Source organism: Haliaeetus albicilla, chromosome 3, assembly GCF_947461875.1.
Source record: "Haliaeetus albicilla chromosome 3, bHalAlb1.1, whole genome shotgun sequence".
Taxonomy (NCBI): domain Eukaryota; kingdom Metazoa; phylum Chordata; class Aves; order Accipitriformes; family Accipitridae; genus Haliaeetus; species Haliaeetus albicilla.
In genome coordinates, this window is record NC_091485.1 from 17,843,115 (window position 1) to 17,863,540 (window position 20,426).

A 20,426-nucleotide genomic window follows, 5' to 3' on the forward strand; every position below is an offset into this window, starting at 1 on the left:
TGGAGCATTTACCTATCGAGCATTTGTTCAAAAAAAAAAAGGTGTTGGGGTGGGAGGCTTGTGAACAAACTAAACTAGAAATCATTACTTCATTTTAGAAATTATAAAAAAAAAAAAATCAATCTGTCAGCCAGTATTTCAAGCATTATTCAGTCCAGATACTTTAAAACTGCAAGATGGCTCCAGAATGATGATAGCTTATTTTCACCCTGAAAATTGTGTATTTTCAATTTTTTTCTTTTCACAGCAATATGTTTCTCCCCTCCTCTTCATCAAACCACAAACTTTCAAGCAAAAAAGGGTTTCTGTGATGAACAATGTATTAGTCAAAATGCACTAAAAATGATACAATTTGAACTTAATTCATCAAGTAGCTAAAATTGCAAAAATGCAACAAAATATTCAGAGCAAAGTTCAAAGAGAAATTGACTCGCTGACCTGAATAGCTTATGGTTTGCTTAAGCTATGGGAGATTGACTGAATTTCCCCTTCTCCCTGAGAGAATTTGAACCATAATCTCCCATCTCCACCAAGAAAGTCCTAAATATATCCAGTCCTACCAAGATATAATAAAATTTTCCCCACTTCTTACTTATGCCTCTGTAGATGGCTTCATTTTCCACAAGTGGGAATTCACCTAAAGTTGATCAACTGTACCCTAATGGAAGAGTCATTGCTACTGACGTCTATATTACATATTCACTGGCAACCAAATGTAGTGAGCTGAAATACTTACATCACTTAGAAATACTTTTCTGCTTAAGAAAGCATTTCTTTTCTTAGTTCACTAAGTTTATACTTTTCACATGCTCCCTTTGCATGTACTTCAGCCTGGCAACTTGATGGTCATCTTCAGTAATGATATTCACTTAAATTTCTTCAAGCAGCAAATTTATTCACTGGGTTTTAAGCTGTGGAAAAACAAAATAAAAAGCAATACTGCAGTGTGTCAGTATCCACTTATTGGACAGTACGTGTGAGAATTGCACATCCCGCTCACAAGGAACAAAAATTCATTATGTCTCTGTAAATTAAGGTTAAACTAATAGTGTTCCGGAGCTTTTTCTTGTTCCCTCTTAACTGCTTCAGATGTGAAATTCCATGGCTCAGGTAGACCTCAGTCACTTGTAGGTCAACTTGTCATTATGCAGTCTTATCAAGAGAAAAATACTTCTGTAATGTTCCTCCATCTAAGAGTGCTTACACAATGTTCCCTGGCCAGATGAAATTCTCACCATGACTTACAGCCACCCAGCCCAGTGCTAAAAGTGGCAGTGTTTAGCCCCTGGTCTTCACCATAACCTTTAATGGCTATCTGGTAATTATTTTTTGCTGCAACTACCCATTTCCTAATTCACTCTCTTTCACATTTCCTTCTGAGGGCCCCAGGCGAGTTCTATACCTTTAATGCAGACAACAGTACTATCTGCTCTCTAAATTGTAGAAAAACTGCTTGTTAAGCTGTGTCATTGTCTCTCATGGTTCCTCTGGAAAATAGTATCTCTATGCTGGACATTTTATTACTCAGGTCTGATCCCGGATTAAACAAGTTATTGACATAGAAAGCAACACATCTATCTTCTATCTTTGTTTTCTGGTTTCAGCAAACCAAAGAGTGATTTCTTCACACAAAAATGTTATCAAATATCATGTATCCTCTGTATCCTCTTCTCTGTACCTTTTCTCAAATATGCTTTACATTATTTAAATGAAAAAATTCATTCACAAATCAGTCCATGTCACCTTGGGTGCCTTTGTCTGAATAATGCTTTCCCTCTGTATAAACTCTCTTCATGCAATATTGCTGACTCAGTGGGTAGAAAATCCAGACCAGTAAGCCCAGAAATCGGACTAAGCAAAGTGAATGCTCTCTGAAAAGTGGTGTATTCCAGCTGACCAAAGTCTGTGCAGACTTTGTAAAACCCTTCCTGCTTCCACACTGAAACTATTCACAAGCCCACTCTGTGGAAATGGTGTGCCCAGCAAAAGGTCTGCTGTTCAATAGGCTTTTTGCTCATTCTACAGGTGTTTGGGAAATGTGCTGCGGGAATGGATTGTTACTAGATATAGTGGAGAAGTTACCAGCAAACATGGCTGAAAAAGTCTTAATCAACCTCTGAAGTGTATTCTATATTGAAGAAACATTTGGATTGAATTAATGTATAGTGAAAGCAGCCTCGGGAAACAGAGAACTGTAACTTTATCAAGCACTCTGTGCCTGGCCCACAAAGCCTGATGCTGCCACCATCCAACAATAGCCATATGGTTCAAAGATGTTTTTTCACTGGAAGTAAAAGTGGGCTTTAATTTGGGGAAATGACATGGTAATCTGGATTTATTTTATGTTTTGGCACCCAATCACATACTTTCAGCCTGCCAAAATTCCCCATCTATAGAAGAATAATAATAATTCTTTTTGTCTATTTCCTTCTGCTCACCTACCCCCCATTTGAGACCATGAGGTCCCTGGTCTGCTTGAATACACAAAATTGAGCATAAGGGTAGTAATAATGGTGTTTACTTAAAGGATTGCATCAAGTGTTGGCTTTGTGTGGCTGCTTTGTAAAATACATTTAGCATAGAACAGTATATCACATTGCGTATCTCTGCTCTCTATTTTCAGCCTTCTTACCAAGGCAAAATGCATTAAGGCTAGCAATGGCTGTGAATTTCTAAATTGGATTATTCCTTTTCAGCCATAGTTTACACTGTTCTCTAATAATCTGAGCTGACAGTCAGGAAAATACAGAGGCAGAGCAATAGCAAGAGTCATGTCACTACAGTGTTCAATAACATCATTATGTATTCAGCTATCTTTCAAGCTTATTTCCTCTACTTTTATGCTCACCCTATATCTTTTCACCTAAAATTCGAGAAAGCTTGCATTTTGCCTAGCCCCACTGTGTTACTTTTTTATAAATAGAGCAGCACAAAATAACTGGAATAATTCCTGCTGCTGTGTCTCTGTTTCTACTTCCTTCTCCAAATGAGAATATTAAGTTGGAATATCGGAACATAGTAAGAAAAACACAGGAAGACATTCTGCTGACTGAGCCAGCTGAAATTAGTAGATATCACTGTGAGTACAGAAATATCTCCTTTAGCAGAGTTTCTCTTAATGGCCAAGATTTTACACACTGTTTAAGCCACTGTTCCATTTTGTAGTTCAGTTAAGCAAAGGTTTGCACATCCTTACTCATATATGGGAGATTGGACTAATGCACTGTTGTGTTTGCAGCCTTTGTTGATAAAGCAATTGTGCAGGGTCCAGCAGTTTCAGAATGTAACAGCATGTTTTATCACTTGAACTAATCAGAACATATTTTCTCAGTATTGAAGTATTTGTTCATTGAGTTAAACATCATATCGATTACAAGACTGCACATCTCGTGCAAAAGACTTTTAATACTTTGATCCTTTCAGACTCGAATGGTCTTACTCCTTGTTTCCTTAGCCATGCCCTGCTGAATCTCATGCCAATCCCCTCTCTCCATGTCACATTTCAATTTAGGAGCTTTAGATGCCTCAATTTTGATTATTTTTTTTTTTCCTCAAGGCCAAACATTTGAATGAAAAGGACCTCAGAGAACTTGAGCCGCTATAAAAACTAACTTTATTACTATTCATACTGAATACTGCTACTGAGTGCATGAGCACTCTTTTAGCTGCATTAGTCTATTCTGGTTTGTAGCTGAGCACGATCAGTAAGCCCCAGACAGGTTGCAATTCTTCCTGTTCCACAGACATGAGATACTGGACTGAGATGATCTTGCCCATTAAAAAAAAAAAACAACAAAAAACCAACCCTAAAGTACTTTGACACTCTCAGGACAATGTCTCAGCTTCCATAAAGTGCTTTGTACTGTGCAGACAGCTTGAGAGGTACTGCTGTAGCAATACCAGCTCTGGCTTTCAAGACATCACTGCATACATAATGTGGCACTCATCTGTAAGCAGTAGAGCAGGTAGGGGCATTGCTTTGGTTTTGTATTGTTGTCGTTGTTGTTTTATTTGCATAATTTGGAGTCAAAGTTCTTTCTCCCCTACCACCTCCAATATGCATCCTTCATTTTCTGGTAAACTGTGCAGCTGCATATAGGGACTGGCAGATTGCAAAATACAAAGTAGTTTCACTTAGTCCCTACAAAAGAAAGCAAGACAAAGGAAAAAAAAAAAAAAAGAAAACATGGGACTGTGTTTTTATATCAGTTTGCCAGATGTGATATCTTAAATAAGAGCTGAAACAGAGGATCTCATTGTTCCTTAGGCTTCAGTGGTCTCCTGTTGGTCTGCTTTTTTCCTTGATTGTCTTTTAAGTTTTTCTTTCAACTTTAAAGACTTTAGTCCTTGAAAAGCCATCCAAGCACTGCTTTGTGTGATATAGTAGGTAGGTGGGAGAGAGAGATGGGGGGGAAGATCTATCAACGATGGCTGTTTTGCATACATATAATGTAGAAGTTGTTTAGTGAGACTCCACTCCAAATATTGATAAAAAAATAGAACTATTGAGAATTTGAACCCAGATGTGAAAATACAGAGAAATAAATTTTCAAAGAAACTAACCTGGACTTTACAATCAAACCTAGAATTCTGGTATTTGAAAAATTAAGGCAAGGCACGCTCTTTCTGAGACAGGCACAACTCACACCAGCAACAGGTAACACCTCTATTTCCCTTAACATACCCCCCAAAACACCAATGCATTTCCATAAAACAGAAATTTCCACTTTGGGGCTAGACGCATTTATAAGTGGTGGTGGTTCAAAAGCAGAGACATAAACCAAGGACTTCCTTTTTTTAGATTCCTCCTACCAATTGTCTTTGCAGTAGTCCAGTACTATAGTCTGCTAGAAAAACAGAGCATTCACCAGGGAGCTCCAAGGTCAATTCCCAGCTCCTGATAAAGTGTCATAAACCCAAGAACCTTTCCAGTTCACTAGGGATAGCATTGGAAGTTAACCTTAAAATTAATAAATCTCTGTCCTAACTGGAAAAAAAATATCCCTTCATATACAATTCTACTTGCCCTTGGGCAACTAACTTAGAAAAACTCTTAATTAAAAGCTTCTTTTTTTTACTGAGGGGTTTAACAGAAATACTTCATCTAAAAAAGAAAACTGCTTATAGATATATGCATTTTAGAAAACAGATTTTCTTGGGATTTTCAATTTTCTGGTGAGTAGAGACATGAGTTCACATTCCATACTGCAGACATACTGGAATATGTTATGACTGGCTAGATCTCTTAATTGGACACGGTTTAATCTTTGTCAGTATATCAGATAAATCCAAGAAAACAGGTTAACTTAGTAAGTCATTTCATTCACAGTGCCTGAAACTTAAAAAAATCTGTGCTCTATTATGAGCAAAGTACATGGATAAACTGGAGACTAACTAAGACAAAGCATAGCAGTTTAAGTCTCTGCTCCCATCCCACTGCTTTTTATTTATTTATATATTTACAAGGCATATGCTCTATACTACGTAGCACTGGAATAGCTGAAGGAAACTACCATAAAAATCACAAATGCTCTAACAGAACAAAGTATCTTATTTAAAGAATCATCACTATTTTTTGACGTCTCAACAGACCAGTCTGCCAAGATCAGTACTCTGGATCTGGAAGGCACAGTATTTATTTTGGTGAGGAGTGCTAGTTTTCCAGAACGATACAAGTATTCCCCAATGAATCTGTAATATATCATTATGACATGCCATTATGTAAACCATGATGAAAGGTTAAAAATTACATTTTCAAAATAATCAGATTAAAATTTATCTGTCCTTAGGGCTGTAAAAAAAATCATTCAGAAATACTCAGCTTCTTTTGCCTCATGAAGCTTAGATGGTATAAAGTTATATGGGGATTCAGAAGAAGGGATAAGACCCAAGATAATCTTTCTGTTGATTCAAATTCTTTATTTATCCCCCTGAATAAAGTGGCAAGGTTTTGCAATGCCTCATCAGAGATAAGAAGACATCTGACCTCAGACTAAGTACGTAACTAGAGCTTGTTGGGAATTTTCCAACACAAAGCCTTTTCACCTGAAAATGAAGTTACATGAAAAACAGAAATTATCAGAAGTGAATACTCCCTGCCTACTCCCCACCCCCCTGAAAAAAAGACTTTCTGGCACTAACAAAACAGAAAAAGTGAGAAACGTCTGCAGGACCCAAGCTAACTCCACACAGAAAACTTGTTTGAGATTTGGAATATTTCATCAGATGCAACTTCAGCTTCTACCTTGAAAGTTTCAGGTGATCTAGATGTGGAGACAAGCAGTCTCTCTCTCTCCCCCTCTACCCCGCCAGTCAGAGTTTTGCACCTTATATAAAACATTATAACTGCATTGGGCCAGAAAGAGAGACAGAAGGATAGAGTAACTTCATAGTCTAATGATTAAGGATGCCAGAGAACAACATAAAAATCTCTCTACCAAAGAATGGCTAAAACAGAATGGCTCCAACAAGAAATGGTGAAAGAGTCTTGTGTTGGAATAACCAGTATCCCGGTCATGCAGGAATTTACATCCTTGGTGCAAATGAACTCCAATTAATTTAAGGACTCTTGACCTAATAGTCCCAGGTAGAATCTTCCTCATGTGCCACCTGCGAGCTCTAAAGTTGCCTCAGATACTTAGGGTATGTGTTCAATATTTTTCTAGTTTTTCACTTTGGTGGGACTTGATTTGATCCTATTTCAGAATTACATATGTTCTTAAATCTTAAAAAAAATATAAAATAAAATTGCAGAATGGAAAATGGAGCTTTACTAATGATAACCATATTAAAACCACTGTGGCATTAACCAAATTCTCCTCTTACTCAAGCCTGACTTCCTGATATCTATCCAGGGCAAGAGTGAGACACTTTTTTACTTGTTTTGTTTGATTATTTCTTTTATCATACTAATTTCCTCTTACTAACTTTTGTGTTTGTTCAGTGCCCTCTGAAATTCCATAAGTAAATTTGCTTGTGTAAGTAGAATGAAATCACTTACGTTATTTTCATTAAAAATTCCAGCCATTTCTTTTTTGTCCAACAAGAATCTCTTTTCTACTTACTTAGCAAAGACAAAACTGTTTGTCTGTGAAAAAAAACCTGATCAAAACGTGAGGTACTCTTTAGTCAAAGAAAAAGCTGTTCAGTTTTAGATTCTTTCTAAACTACATCTCACTTGAACTTTGTCTATTTAAAAATCACTCAGCTGGTCTCTCAGCTATGTCCTTATTACCCCATTGACTTAAACAGCATTTTGCAGATTTAACAAAGAATCAGATTTGGCCTGAGGCATATAGATCAGTAGAGGTCATTCTTTTCAATGAAATATTAGTATTTTATTTATTCCTTTAAGCTATTTCAAAAGCTAAACATCCAGGAGACTTGAATATTAGGTATCTAATTCTGATGATAAACAAGACTCTTTAAATGACAGCATTCAGCTATGTGAGAGATTCCTTTCATATTGCTCTGCTCATGAGTTTTCAATTGTAGCGGATTATCTGCCAGCTGGGAAATCCCACTCCTGTTTGCAGCAGCACTGCAAATTCTATTGGTGTTCATGAAATAAAATAACTTGATTTAGGGAGCACACTGAAAGCTCTGTGCAACACTTCAAAATGACTTAAATTAATAAATCAAGCAGTACAAGGCATTTTTGTATTTTTCTCCAAGAATCTCAGACCATTCTCTATGAATGAATCGTCATTTAAAGTGTACCTGTGAAGCTGTTATCTATATTGTGCCTCTCACAAATGGTGGAGGTGAGAGCCAGGTTAATATAAAGTACCTTGCAGTATTAATATTTTCATTTCTTTCTGAGACATGAAACCTTTCCAGACTAAAAGAGATGGAAGACAGGGATGGAAAGCAGAATATACCCTCCTTAATCCAGGAAGAAATAGTTAATGACCTGCTATACTGTCTGGACATTCACAAGTCTATGGGACCAAATGGGATCTATCCAAGAGGACTGAGGAAGCTGGCAGAGGAGCTTGCCAAACCACTCTCCATCATTTATCAGCAATCCTGGTCAATGGGGGAGGTCCCAAACAACTGGAGGCTTCCCAATGTGATGCCCATTTACAAGAGGGGTCGGAGGGAAGATCCAGGGAACTACAGGCCTGTCAGGCTGACCTCAGGACCAGGGAAGATTATGGAGTGGTTCATCTTGAGTGTGCTCACATGGCATGTGCAGGACAACCAAGGGATCAGGCCCAGCCATCATAGGTTCATGAAAGGCAGGTCCTGCTTGACCAACCTGATCTCCTTCTATGACCAGGTGACCTGCCTAGTGAATATGGGGAAGTCTGTGGATGTCGTCTACCTGGACTTCAGTAAGGCCTTTGACACTGTCTCTCATGGCATACTCCTTGAGAACCTGGTGTCTCATGGCTTAGACAAGTGTACTCTTCACTGGGTGAAAAACTGGCTGAATGGACGAGCCCAGAGAGTTGTGGTAAATAGGGTGAAATCCAGTTGGCAGTGGGTCACAAGTGGTGTTCCTCAGAGCTCAGTGTTGGGCCCCATTCTGTTTAATATCTTTATCAATGATCTGGATGAGGGGATTGAGTGCACCCTCAGTAAGTTTGCAGATGACACCAAGTTGGGAGGCAGGGTTGACCTGCTTGAGGGTAGGAAGGCTCTACAGGGGGATCTGGACAGGCTGAATCAATGGGCTGAAGCCAATTGTATGAGGTTCAACAAGGCCAAGTGCCAGGTCCTGCACTTCGGTCACAACAACCCCATGCAGCACTACAGGCTTGGGGAAGAGGGGCTGGAAAGCTGCCTGGCAGAAAAAGACCTGGGGGTGCTGGCTGACAGCTGGCTGAATATGAGCCAGCAGTGTGCCCAGGTGGCCAAGAAGGCCAACAGCATCCTGGCCTGTATCAGAAATAGTGTGGCCAGCAGGAGCAGGGAGGTGATTGTCCCCCTGTTCTCTGCACTGGTGAGGCCGCACAAATACTGTGTTCAGTTTTGGGCCCCTCACTACAAGAAAGACATTGAGGTGCTGGAGTATGTCCAGAGAAGGGCAACGAAGCTGTTGAAGGGGCTGGAGCACAAGTCTTACGAGGAGTGGCTGAGGGAACTGGGGCTGTTTAGCCTGGAGAAAAGGAGGCTGAGGGGAGACCTTATCACTCTCTACAACTACCTGAAAGGAGGTTGTAGTAAGGTGGGTACTGGTCTCTTCTATCAAGTAACTAGTGATAGGTTGAGAGGAAATGGTGTCAAGTTGCAGCAGGGGAGGTTTCGATTGGATACTAGGAAAAATTTTTTTACTGAGAGGGTTGTCAGACATTGGAACAGGCTGCCCAGGGAAGCGGTTGAGTCACCATCCCTGGAGGTATTCAAAAAGTGCATAGACAAAGCACTTCAGGACATGGTTTAGTGGGCATGGTTGATGTTGGACTTGATGATCTTAAAGGTCTTTTCCAACCTAAACAATTCTATGATTCTATGATTCTAAAATGCCATTTTCTTGCCCTGTGGTATCCCTTCCTGGGATCCCACCAAAGGACGGACTTCACAGGCTCAAACATATCTCAAACTTTAGAACTCTAATGGAAATTTCCAATCAGCTCATGAGTTATGGTTCTCACATGAATGTACAGTGTCTCTCTTTGGAGGAAAAAGCCACAGAGTTGTATTTAACAAGCACTTTCACAGCTCTAGTACATGGTCACACAGGGCTGATGGGAATTGGATTTCTGTTGCATCTTAAAAAGTTACTGCTTCAAGTACACAAATATTGATCATGAAACAATAGTTTTAATCATAAATTAACAATTACCAAACCTCTCCTTTATAGAAAGCCTGCTAACACTCCAAATAAACTAACACTAAGAAGCCTAGCCAATCGACATCCTGTATAATCCTACAAATTGGGTAGTATTTATTTCTATGCTAAAAGATGATTACTTGAGATAGGATGACCTGAATTAAAAAACCTAATAAATCTTGCTTGGGTTTACAAATAGAATAACTTTATTTTATGCTAATTTGAAAAAAGGAATGCTTCCTGAGTGGCAGTAGCATTCTCATTTCTCAGTACCTTCAAAAAATACATTATAACACTTGTTATAATTCCATTATACATTACATTTGTACATTTCATATATATTACATTTCATTAAGTTACATTTTAAAAGATAATTATTCCCATTTTCTTTCTCTAGGCCACCCACAAAATGTAGTCCTAGTAGGGGAAAATGGCAGAGCATTAATGCAAACATCAATTTTTAGGATGGTCGACAATACTTTAAAGATGGATAAGCAATGCCTCATCATAGTAGCTGCCTTTTGTAGAAGGTTCATTTGTGTAAAATCATTTTACGTTTTTATTCCTGTCAATAAAATACTTATCACTTTTTTACATTGCATTTAAAAAGGGAGTTTTCCCCTATGTAAACTTCTGCTTTTATTTGATTTTTTTAAAAGAATTCTTACAAAAGTACAATGCAATACCAATTCTGACATAGTTCAAATCACTATTGTATAGTGTCACATTTCATTTTGCACTTCAAAATTATAAACTTGATTAACATCATTATACTAAAGCTTATCCTATTGTTTAGCCAAGACATTTAACACAGAAGTAGATCAGGAGCAATGGATAACGTGTATGACAGCTGTATTTTGCATCTTATGGATAGGATTTGCGTAAGTGTGGGAGTTACGAAAGTCATGCAGCAGACCAAAACTAAATAAATGTAATCTTAAAATACAAAACTCTAGACAAACGATTAATATCAGAAATGGAATTTTGACATTTATTATTTACAGACTTCTGTTTGAAGTATTTTTTAATTCCTTCTCTACTGTACATTTACAAAACACAACTGTACAACTTTACTGCAAAGTTTCTTCACGATGGACAGGTACCTGCCAGAGAATTTTTCACCACAGTAATCCCAAGTTATTGAAAGCTATTCTAAAGATGTAATACAGATTTGAGGGGCAATTTAAAATCTCCTGACCTGTTAATGACTGCTCCAAAGAAAAGCTCCTTTAGCAAGAGACAGAATGACAAGAGCAATGGCCTATTTTGAATTAATATTAAAGTTTGCCTCTTTTTAATTCTTTCAGAGGAATCTCAGAGGAGGAAATAAAAGCAGATAAGCTCCCACAATTTTCATTGCTTTGCCCCACCAACACACTGCAAAGTCAGTATCACACCAGTGCCAAAGCAAGTACCACTGCAGTAACACATTGCTAAGTTGTGTGTGCTTGTTGAGCCCATTTCAGACATAATTTGCAAGTTTTGGAAATTAGGGTGGTTCAGGGGAATTCATAACAGGGTGTAAATATCTATTTTGCATGGCACTAGAGAAACATTTTATCACTTATGAAATGAGTTTGCCTGAGTCTATTTCATAAGGTGAAGAATACAGAGACCCATCAGAACTGATAATACTTTTATACTAATGGTACTAAATGAAATGCAATCAAGTTACAGCACTTTAGTGAATTATCAATCGAGGTGTGAAATAGATACGCTAGCTCAGTGTAGTTAGTGTATCCCTTGCAACCACACAAACACAGACTTTCAGCACACTGTGAACGGTGCAGCAGAGAAAAAACACTGCAGTCAGTTTTGTTTCTGTGGCCCAGACAGTGTCACCTCTAGCCTAAGTACATATTTTGGGCGGAACAAAATCCCCAATAAAATTGCAAATCCAAAAGGGGGAGAGAAAACATATAACAGACTTTGAAAATTACTAGAGGAAAACAAGACTTATAATAAGACCTCAAAGTATTTCCCCACTTAGAAATATTCATACATGTTATTTTTTGCTGGAATTGTTGTTTGCCTTTAATTAAAACTCAACTGAATGATAAATGAAATGCTAGAGGAAATGTGAGATTACTCATCATGCCAGTCTCCTATAGCTTTTGCTTAAGACTGATACTTGTCAAATTAGAGTTTAAACCGAGTACAGAGAGAAGAGGGAAAGGTTTGACTTTTTCAAGAACTCTCAGGTTTAATTAACTTTAAATATGCCAAAACAGAAACATTATTTAGATTCACTGGTGCGTCCCACTATGATTTGTCTTTTGATACATAAAATTGATGTTTCTTTGTTTCTAGCAATTTCTCAATGCATCTTCTTTAAATATTAACTCTCACTGCTAGTAAGATTAAGATATTCATTAACACTGTAAAATCATGTATTTTTGGACAAAGGTGACAGTTTACTGAGACTTTTGTGTCTCCATGGGGTGATGGTGTTGGCAGCAGGGGGGCTGCAGGGCTGGCCTCTGGGAGAAGACACCAGGGGCTGCCCCAAATTGGACACAGCCAATTCCAACTGCTTCCAGCTGGTTCCAACAGACCCACCACAAGGCACAACTGAGCATCTCAGCCAAGATGGTGGTTTCTCTGGGAAGCTTATTTAAGAAAGGATTTGTCCTAGTTTCAGCTGGGATAGAGTTAATTTTCTTCCTAGCAGCTGATATAGCACTATGTTTTGGGTTCAGTATGAGAAGAATGTTGATAACACACTGATGTTTTCAGTTGTTGCTAAGTAATGCTTGTACTAAGTCAAGGATTTTTCAGCATCTCATGCCCAGCCAGCGAGAAGGCTGGAGGGGCACAAGAAGCTGGGAGGGGATACAGCCAGGACAGCTGACCCAAACTGGCCAACGGGGTATTCCATACCATGTGACATCATGCCCAGTATATAAACTGGGGGGAGTTGGCCTGGGGGGGATCGCTGCTCAGGAACTAACTGGGCATCAGTTGGTGAGTGGTGAGCAACTGCATTGTGCATCACTTGTTTTGTATATTCCAATTCTATTATTATTATTATTTTCCTTTCTGTCCTATTAAACTGTCTTTATCTCAACCCACAAGTTCTACTTTTTTTTCTCCAATTCTCTCTCCCATCTCACTGGGTTTGGGGGAGTGATCAAGCAGCTGCGTGGTGCTTAGTTGCCAGCTGGGATTAAACCATGACAGGGTAAAACACTGCATAGCAGCTGTGAGAATTAGGAATGAGAAAAAACATCAAATAGAACAGAATATTTCAGTTGGAAGGGACCTACAACAATCATCTAGTCCAACTGCCTGACCACTTCAGGGCTGACCAAAAGTTGAGGCATCTTATTGAGGGCATTGTCCAAAAGCTTCTTAAACACTGACAGGCTTCAGGCATTGACCACCTCTCTAGGAAGCCTGTTCCAGGGTTTGACCACCCTCTCGGTAAAGAAATGCTTCCTGACATCCAATCTGAACCTCTCCTGCTGCAGCACTGAACCATTCCCACGCATCCTATCCCTGGATCCCAGGGAGAAGAGCTCAGCACCTCCCTCTCCACGTCCCGTCCTCAGGAAGCTGTAGAGAGCTATGAGTTGGCCCCTCAGCCTCCTTTTCTCCAAACTAGACAAATCCAAAGTCCTCAGCCGCTCCTCAGCGGACATGCCTTCCAGCCCTCTCACCTGCTTGGTTGCGCTCCTCTGGACATGTTCAAGGACCTTCACATCCTTCTTAAATTGCAGGACCCAGAACTGCACACAGTACTCAAGGTGAGGCCACACCAATGCTGAATACAGCAGGATGATCCCCTCTTTTGACCAGCTGGTCATGCTGTGTTTGATGCACCCCAGGATGGGGTTTGCCCTCTTGGCTGCCAGGGCACACTACTGACTCATACTGAGCCTGCTGCCGACCAGCACCCCCAGACCCCTTTCTGCAGGACTGATCTCCAGCCACTCCTCTCCCAATTTTTACTTGTGCCTGGTGTTACTCTGTTGCAGGTGCAGAATCTGGCATTTGGACTTATTAAATTTTGTCCCATTAATCATAGCCCAATGCTCCAATCTATCTAGATCCCTCTGCAAGGCATCTTGTCCCTCAAGAGAGACACCACCACCACCCAGTTTGGCATCATCCGCAAACTTGCTAGTGGTACATTCAACTCCTGCATCCAGATAATTGATAAATATACTCAACAGGACTGGCCCTAGAATTGAGCCCTGGTAACCGGTTGTCAGCCAGATGCAGCCCCATTCACTACAACCCTTTGAGCCCTGCCCTTCAGCCAGTTCTTCACCCCATGCACTGTGAACCCTGTCATCCCACAGCTGGACAACTTGTCCAGAAGAATGATGTGAGGGACAGTATCAAAAGCTTTACTAAAATCCAGAAAAACTACATCTACCACCTTCCCTTCATCCACTGTGTCACTGACCTTATCATGAAAGGATATCAAATTAGTTAAAAGGGACTTTCCCTTTGTGAACCCATGTTGACTGTGCCTGATGATTGCATTATTCTTTAAATGCCTTTCGACAGTACCCAGTATAATCTTCTCCATAATTTTTCCAGGAACTGAGGTTAAATTAACACTTCTGCAGTTCCCTGGGTCTTCCCCCATGCCTTTTTTGTAAATTGGAATAACACTGTCTAGCTTCCAGTCAGCAGGGACCTCCCCAGACTCCCAAGATCTTTGGTAGTTGATCGAGACGGGTCCTGCCATAACATCTGCTAGCTCCGTCAGTACTCTGGGATGAATCCCATCAGGCCCCACGGACTTCTGAACATTCAGCTCATACAGCTGATCCCTTACAATTTCAGTGTCCACAAATGGAAAGTCACTGCTCCCACACTCGTGGTCCTCTGACTCAGGGGACCAGGCAGGCCAAGGTCTATCAGTATTATTAAAGACTGAGGCAAAAAAAGCACTGAATACCTCTACTTTTACTTCACCCCTATTCATCAGATGACCACCTTCAACAAGTGTCAGGCCAATGTTTTCTTTAGACTTTCTCTTGCTATTAACACACTTAAAGCCCTTCTTGTTCTCTGACACAACACTGACCATTTTCAATGAGATAAACAACCCTACAGATACCAAGGTGAGAAAAGGAGGGTGAGGAGGTGCTCCAGACACTGGAGCAGAAAGTCCCCTGCAGCCCATGGAGAGAGCAGCTGGAGGAGATGTCTACACTGCAGCCCATGGAGGACTCCACATTGGAGCAGGCGGACATTTCCTGAAGGAACTTCAGCCTGTGGAGAAGACCACGCAGGAACAGGCTTATCCTGAAGGACTGCAGCCCATGGGAAGGGCCTACGCTGTAGCAGGGGAAAAGTGTGAGGAGGAAGGAGCAGCAGAGAAGAACCATTATGGACTGTCCACAACCCTCCATCCCCCATCCCACCTGTGCTACTTGAGAGGGGGAGGTAGAGGAGTGGGAATGAAGGAGTGAAACTGAACCTGGGAAAAGAGGGTGGGGGGAAGGTGTTTTAATTTGTCTTTGATTCTTGCTATCCAAATCTATTGTATTTGACAATAAATTAAATTAATTTTCCCCACATCTAGTCTCTTTTGGCTTTGACAGTACTTGGTAAGTGATCTCCCTGTCATTATCTTGATCCATGAACTTTTTCATCTTTTCTCTCCTCATCCTGTTGAGGAAGCAGACTGAGAGAGTAGCTGGGTGGGTGTCTGGCAGCTAGCCCAGGTCAACCCACCACAGGACCTAAGTTACACAGCTCGCTTTTTTAAAAAAAATGTGGTCTTTTATCTATTTCAAGAAAAATACGCCCACAGTAAAAAGGGCAAAGTAAAGCACTTACAGCTAGCAAGTGACATGCAGGTGCAACAGTTAGCTGGGTAAGTGAGAAGATGCTTCTCAGACATTTCTTTTGTCATATACATAAACAGTGGACACAGCTTTTAGAGTCCTGCATGCTAGTTGTATGACATGACTGTTACCCTTATTTACGGTGTAGGCTGGATATTACTTACCAGCTAAGCAGGTATATATATTTGATGAACATACTCATGAAGTTTTACCATATTCTGCTAATGTAAAATTTTTAACTGGAATTCCAAAAAGTCCTATCAGAATCTGTTCAGCACAACTTCTCAGAAAAAGAGCTGGCAAACAAAGTTTTAACATGGGCAAAGCTAGGTTTTGCTTCTTACACTTGTTCTGAAGGATTGTAGATGCATTTTTGCTAACATAAATATAGGTGGTGAATAGATAGGCACCTTTCCATTTAGGAAAAACAGATAACTAGCTGAAACAGGTTGAACTAAGGTTAGTCAAGAAGAATCGCAGTCAGCACTGAGAATTATAACCTAGGCTTGTCTCTTGGATTTTAAGTGTGGTTTTGTGTGATAATGTCATATCCTTATTTTGGAAAGCATGACTATTATTTTCTGTACACAATTTTGTTCGTAGTTGGACTTTATGAAAAATATTGTATAAAATATCTCTCCTGTGTCACTTGAAATCTTTCTTAAGAATGCCTTGGAAGATAATAATTAGGAGAATGGCAGCCCAATGATAAAAATGCTGATTAGCTGGCCCTGTAACTTCGTAGTGTAAGAGCTGATGTTCAAGGTATTGCTTTAGAAATTCATATCACTGGCAGTATACATGCCACCTAAATAAGGGTCAAATGGAAAACAGGCTTAAAGACACTTCTGTCTTCAGAAACCCATGTACAGTTAAGCAGTTACATCAGCATTTATGCTGGTACTCAGCTGTATTTTTCTTTCTTTGTATTACCACCAAGAAGCCCATTATATATATAATTATGTAAATACTCCTTAGAGTAGTTCAGTTGGAAGGGACCTACAATGATCACCTAGTCCAAATATATATTCTTGATATAACTTTTCAGAAGAATTGTTGCTTCTTATTCCCAGGTTCCACTTTGTATGCCTGAATCATACTGAGGAATTTTAAACTCTAAGTTCGAAAGAAAGGGTTAAGATGTATCTATTATTTGCATTTGTGGAAAAGTGGCAAATATTTTAGTATCTTCACTTTGTATCTTTATCAAAGTATAGTTTGAAACAAATTGATCAGTATTTGTCACATTAAAGTAATGTGTTCCCCTCCGTCATAGCTCCCCAAAAGCATGAAACTTGAAACAGATGTCCTGATTCTTTATTTTGAATCAGAACTTCTCACTTCTATCGACCATGTCAGCTTAGAAAGTTCCAACACAGGTTTTGCGTGGGCAGCTCTTGCATTTAGACATGTAACCACAATTCATGAAGCCAGTATTCTCATTTACTTAACAAAAGACACAGCCAAGAATCCATCAATACTGTATGTATGACAGGCAGCTTTGAGCCATCCCATGCTTAGATATTTGCTTTGACATTTCCTAATAAAAATCTTTCCTATGAAAACTCCATGACATTTAAGAGGCCTAGGCTCAGAATTTTTTGCCAGGCCAACAAAACATTATGCCACAAGCATCACCCTAATCCCTGTCAAAAGTAAAAGACACCTTCCAGTCCCATCATCCTCCCACAGGCAAAAATCATCTGTTTGTACTCAAAAGGTTTTGTTGGTATACAGCAGCTCCAGGGCAGCAGCTGAGATTCAGTTCCACCATTTGGCTTAAACCAACTCTTGAATGGACTGAACTAAAAAAGCATTACTACAGTTACAGCTATGTTCTTTTTCTGGGGAGAATCTGATTAGGGATATGGGAGTTTTTTCACACTCATAACCGGCGTTAAGTTAGTGACACCTTTTTAGCCCACATGCATATCACAACCTTGTGGCTCTATAGATAAAGAAGGTTGTCCTGTCTCATTCGAAACTAGTAGCATTTCATTGGCTTGTCACTTCATTTTTATTCAAAATCAGTAGTATTTTAAGGTGGAAGAATAGTGAAATTGTAAGAGGCCTTGGAGGCCAGTGTCTGCCCCCTTGTATTGGTACTGCTATAATTCTTGGTGTTCTCACTTCAAGGCATTCTTTCCAATGCATGATCAGCTCTTGGGCCACCCCATCACCACATGGTTAGTGGGCTGGTCAGTCTTAGTGTAGATTTCTTAGTGCACTTTTGAAGAGTAGAAACCAGGTGAAAGTATGAGAGAACCAAACTGGAGAACCAATTGTGTTTCAAATCTTTTGGGGGATTTCAAGAATGTTCATGCTACTTCGGGGAGAGTTAGCTACTTTTATGTGCTGGCAAGTACCCACTTCCTCCAGGGAGGAGGGGTAGATGTTCATGGTTGTACGCAGTTCTCACTAGCTTCTGCACAGCCAGTAAGACACATGCAGCAGACATCAGGAGAGACTACAGCAGTCATGTGAACACAGCTGTGACCAACATGGGGATGCACTTGCAAAAAGTTTGAGAAATGTTGTGGTTCAATATTGAGAGTGGTGTACAACAGTGGGACAGAAAAAGCACTGAGCAGGAACATGAAAAAGAATTATTTTTTGTGCTAAGAACAGTGTAAAAAAGAATGAAACAATTTAATAGAGAGAGGAGGAAAGAGCTAGAAATCACGCTCAGAGGAAATGAAATATAAAAGCATACAAAATAGATGAGATAGAATGAGCAGCTCTTTCTCTTCTCTCGCTTCTCCAGCTGTCAAACCCTTTTTTTGCATCTCTTCCTGACACATACAAAAATCACTGCCTATGATCCTTTCTCCCCTCAGGACAAGAGCCTAGCTTTTGTCCATGAAAATCTGATTGCTCTCTAAACCTTTTTCTTTCGTTATTGAACAAATAATGTCTTGAACTATTAAATGTCTGTAAAACCTTTCCAGAGTCTCTCTCTCGGGCATCTTCATGTTTCAGAAAGACACTTCTTGTGTGCATACAAATTCATTTAACAGACTGTCAGACCTAAGGCTATAGGATGTTTTTGTTTGGCTGTTACCATCGCACCTGACACAGTGAAGACCTAATTTGGACCTTGATCCATTTACTGTTCAGAAAACTTATATCAGACCAGCATTTCTGCTGCAGTAACGGTTTCCTCTCTGTATATAAATTCATTGAAATTTTCTGTCTCACTGGGGACCACTGGAGACAGGGGTTCCAGAGATACATCCCTTCTAAAAAAAAAATGACAATTCATAAAATCAAAGTTATAAAAGCCTTGCACACTGAAATAATTTTTCTAATCACTTCCAGCCTACTCTCAGACCCCTAGTATTTATAATAGCTAATGAAAGTTAGCCATTAGCTCTTTGGGGAGCCAATATTTTCAGCAAAACATTACCGACTTCTTACAGCTTCAATCTACTGACTTGCTCCTGTTCAAGTTGTGAGCCAAAGAAACAAAATGCACATGTGAACAGGGGTCTGTAGTGTAGGGGTCCAAGAGAAGGAAGCAGAGGACAGTGGACAGAGTAGAATTCAGAAAGTAAGGGCTATATCCGGGGAAAGGGGGTTTAGGAGAAAAAGGATAAAAGAAAATGTTTGTATGAGACAACAATGCAAAAATGAGATAAATGATTATTGAACATAGATGGCAAAGCCAGAAATTATTATTATGATAATCTAATCTGACCTCTTAAATAACAGAGGTTATGGGATTTACCAGAATTAATTCCAGCAGAATTAAAAGAGTTTGCTAAGAAAGATATGCCAAGTCTTAATTGAAATTTCCAGGGAAAACCAACCACAATTTCATCAAGGTACTCACTAGTTAATTATCTTCACTGTTAAAAATTGGAGCCTTATTCTATCACTCTAAATTTGTCTTGCTTCAGCTTCCAGCCATTGAATTTTGTTACACTTTTGTCTACTATATTACAGAACCCTTGATCAAAGTTTTGTTTGCCAGGAGATACTTCCAGTATGCGAGACAGTCACTCACCCACACACGCAAACACGTACACCATCCCCCTTAAATTTATCCCTTTTATCTCTTTGATAAGCCGATTAAAACCCTCAAGGGGGCCTGTTTCCAAATCTTTTAATCATTCTCCTAGATTTTCTACAAACTTTCTCCAATTTCAAGTACCACCAAGAGCACCGCATTCCAGTAGTGTTTGCACCTATACCAAGATAATATTGCCCCCTAATTTTACACAAGATTTCCCTCTTTATACTTCTAACTCTCTCTTTTGGGAACTCACATTTAGCTTGTTATCCACCATGAACATTCAACTTCATTTCAGAGTTGTTGTTTGCCAGGATAAAATTTCCCAGCTTGTCAGCACAGGCTGCAAGTCTTTGCCTTTAACTGCATTAAAGTAGTGCACAGAAAAATCAAGATTGCCCTCACATTTTAGGAGTCTGCAAGAGGATAGTTAAGCACATACTCCATTCTTAACAATGCCTTCATAATTTTATCTTTCTTATTTTCTCATTTTTGCCTATAAGACCTTTCCCCACTGCATCTGGAGAAAATCGATGGAAAAATCTTTCCTGAACTGGAAAAAACAACCAGCAAACAAGAATAGCATGCATTTACTTCATCCCCATTACAAGGCCTCTTTTCATTATTCTTATATTTATGAAAAAATCCCATTGTGCTGGGTTTTATCTATTTCCATTTAAAGGATAGAAAACTGAAATGTGGCATAGATATTACAGTCACATGCCTGGAAAATAGGGGTAGAGCCAATGTCAGGTTATGTAGGGTTCGGCGTTCGGAAGATCTCGCGATGTCACGGAAAGTTAGAGGGTTAGTCGCAGCCTTATGATGT